Below are 4137 nucleotides of genomic sequence, written 5' to 3'. Positions count from 1 at the left end.
TTTTCTCATTACTGAATGATTCAGCATTTTGAATCCATGACTCGTTCATTAAGACGGTCATCTGGCGACACCTTATGGTGATTTAGGGTTATGTTTAAAAGTATCGTTCTTTACAGCGATTTTTAATTGACTCCTGTTAAACCAATCTCGTAACATTATTGTGTAACCGATTTAATTTGATCAGCCTTACCTAGGGTAAAAGCCCTATAGTGTCTTATTATTCTAAATTATTGAATTTATTGATCAAATTTACTAATGAAAAATGAAGCATACATTTATTAAGACTAGGCTGCCCTGCAGATATTAGGCTACAATATGCAGATTTAAATATACCATTTATCAAATAATCTGTTTATTTTTAGGTTACACATTACATTGTTTAAAAAATAAAAATCAAATGTGACCCGCTCTGGCGAAATGAGTCGGAAGTTGCAACCTTCCATTTTAAGATATGGGCCGATTATGTGGAAAAACCATGAAATAACAAAAAAAAAAAATATATATATATATATATATATATATTTTGCTAATTTCAAAGAACAGACATTCAAAAATAATCTCACAGGGTTTCGTAGTCGAGATAATTGAGTAAAGGTATTTAAATAACGATTAAAGTTGTCAAAGCTTTAAATTCGCTGAAATAAACATTGCTCTTCTCAACTCCCCTCGTCACCTCTGAGCATTTCCCGGGTATCCCCTGAAACGTTGAACTCACTGGAGGCTTCTAACCTAAACTGCGTGAGTATATTTATCTGCAAGAAGAATATAGCCTATGTAAGGCTGTAACGATCGCGACACTCAGATCCACGAACCTGTGTCGCGGTGTGAGAAGACAGAATCACGACACCGACACGTCCCTTCAACTCCCGAAGTTATCCTTCACGTCCAGACCCAATGCTAGCTACAACATCTTTAAATTACTATTAGTATTATTTGAAGTTAACATTATAAAATACGTAGGCTTACACCACAAAACTTAAATTATTACTATTTTTTTTTTTAAATTGGGCAATTTCAGCATTATGGAGGAGATCCAATTCCCAGATAATTAAATATTTTAATAAATTGGCCTGTGTGAACCACACTGCACAAACCAAAAGTAATACTCACCGGATGAAGAAGGGTTGACTCTCTCCAGAACATAAAATCTTTATTTTATTTTCCGTGTTCGCATTGAGGAAAAACAATCCGAACGTGACCGTTCTCTGGAAGCAGCACTAAAACTTTCACATAGCTTAAACATGCAAGCACAAAGCCTTTCTTTAAAGTAAATTTCGTTTTAAAATAATTATCTTAATTTAAATCAATGTTTCATCAACCAGTTACTAGGATTTAATTATAAGAAATAAATTGCAGACAATAGGCTAGGCCTAATCACGACGCGGAGACGCGCGGCACGTGAACTGAAGCTTGTCTCATGAACCGAAAGTCAGCGTATAAGGTATCCTCACAGACATATTGAAATGTCTACTTTTAAACACAACCATTCAAAATGAAAGAAAACAGACTGCTCTCTGCTTATGTGGGCTAATCCGTATGAAAACTGAATTTCTCTCTGACTCCTCTTTAATCTTTCTGATTTTAGAACATTTTTGTAAAAGTGACTTTTTAATTATTTATTTCAAAAAAATTAAAAATAAGTTGAGTTTCAGCCTCGTTAAATTGCATTTATATATGTTAATCTATTTGGTCAAATTAAGCTATATAAAATAAATAGTTTATCCCTTAAAATGCTATGGATTTTGAAAGATATCAAAAAAAAAAAAAAAAAAACGGGCAAAAAAACTTTAAAAGCGATTTTCTTAGGTTTTCAATTGGAAAAAAAGGGCAGACGACCAGAATTCAAATCTGTATATCTTTACAACCATTCAAGGTATGACCAAGGTATCATTTGAAAGCTTACAGTGTCCTCTTTCCATTAATATCAAAATCTCAATTTTTGAATTTGGGTCACTGTGACTAATTTTGCTGGATCAGGTCGGTCACAAATTTGTTTTTTATTGTAGTATTATTTTATACAGATAATACATTATAATTATATATAATATACAAAATATAACCGTGGGCGCGATTAAACAGTGTTACAATAAAACTCAACATTGTGTTTTTTAAAAATAAATTCAAATAATACAAATCCCGAAATTGCGCTAATTTTAAAATTAAACTAAAACTCATGGCTGCACAAGCATTCATAACTGTGCGCGCCAACAGCGAGGAACCAGCAGAACAGAGTGAACGTTCATTCTGTTTAGTTCAATCCTACTTAATAGGAATTTATTTAAAATGCTTGCTCTACTCCACAACATTAATGTCTTGTGCGGATATCTGTATTTTGACTTTCGGTTTTAAGTAAGCGATTTAAAAGTTCCCGAGTCCCAGCGGAGTCACACGTTGATTAACCGGTGGGAATATACACAATAGGCCTAACTGATATTGAACACAAGAGGGCACTATAGCACTACGTATGACTCAGATTATTTTTTCTTCTTCTGAATTTTAAAACCATTCTGGCTGTTTTTGAACGTAAACATAATTCTTAAATGAAAAAAGGGGAAAAACTGGTTTAATTATAATATTTGTATAATTTAATTTAGAAACAAATGATGTATAATTACATTTTTAGAAGATATGAGGCTTTTAGTGTTTACTGTTTACTTTTTTGACATTACTTTAATCTTTTGCCAAAGTTGCACATGCCTACTGGCTAATAAATGTGATTTATCTGTCGAGCTATCTGTATCTATCTGTTTCAAGCAATTTCAAGCATAGTCCCAAAAGTATTAAAAAAGAATGTTAAAGTTTGATTTGTTGCCAAAGCAACAGTATCAAAGATATCAAGAATCCATCCACAGGTCTACATCTGCTGTATTTTTACATTATACAGATGAAGTTTGAAGCAAATCGGGTAAAAATAAAAGGGTGATTTCAAAGCATTTTGAAAGTGACACACTTCCTGCTGCCAGTTGGTGGCGCTATAACTTTGACTCACAATAGTCACATCCATGTGATCGTCCTCTTACAGCGAACACACTGCTGAAGTTTTATCAAGATCAGTTAATGTATGCTGAAGTTATAACACACTTCCTGTTTCACGTTTCTCGCCATAATTTTATTTCCTCGCCACGGCCAAACCGTTCGAGATATCAAAAATCCCCTCGCAAACTTTCATCCTCAATGCCTTGACTTCATGCTGACCGAGTTTCGTGCCGTGTGTTTGAATTCTCTAGGAGGAGTATTGCACATTCCATTGCGAGCGTTTTACAAACAAACCTCAATAGCCGACTTCCTGTTTGGCTGGGGTAAAAAGTAAGAGCGTGAGGTATAGATGAAACGATGAGATCAACATGTGTACCGAGTTTCATATTATTACATGCAAGCGTGTTTGATTTATGGACCAAGTGTTCGGACCCCGTTCCAGGGGGCGCTGTCTAGCCCCCCTGCCACACCCAGGTACCATCTTCAGCCCGGCTCTGATGGCTGTGGGATCTGACCTGTGTGCAAAGTTTCAAGAGTTTTCAAACCCGTTAAGGGCCCCAAAAGCCGCTAAGAGTCTCAAAATCATAAAAAAAAAAGAATTTTAAAGTTTGATGCGTTGCCACGGCAACAGTATCAAAGATATCAAGAATCCATTCACAGGTCTTCATCTGCTATGTATTTACATTATACAGATTAAGTTTGAACCACATCGGGTAAAAAGAAAAGGGTGAGTTCAAAGCATTTTGAAAGTGACACACTTCCTGCTACCAGTTGGTGGCGCTATAACTTTGACTCACAATAGTCACATCCATGTAATCAGCCTCTTACAGTGAACACACTGCTGAAGTTTCATCAAGATCAGTTAATGTATGCTGAAGTTATAACACACTTCCAGTTTCACGTTTCTCGCCATAATTTCGTTTCCTCGCCATGGCCAAACCGTTCGAGATATCAAAAATCCCCTCGCAAACTTTCATCGTCAATGCCTTGACTTTATGCTGACCGAGTTTCGTGCCGTGTGTTTGAATTCTCTAGGAGTAGTACTTCAAATTCCATTGCGAGTGTTTTATGAACAACCCTAAATAACCGACTTCCTGTTGGGCTGGGGTAAAAAGTAATAGTATGAGGTATATATGAACGATGAGATCTATATGTGCACCG

Source organism: Pimephales promelas, chromosome 2 (genome assembly GCF_988280905.1).
Source record: "Pimephales promelas chromosome 2, fPimPro1.hap1.1, whole genome shotgun sequence".
Taxonomy (NCBI): Eukaryota; Metazoa; Chordata; class Actinopteri; order Cypriniformes; family Leuciscidae; genus Pimephales; species Pimephales promelas.
Note: the sequence above shows the minus strand (reverse complement) of the source record.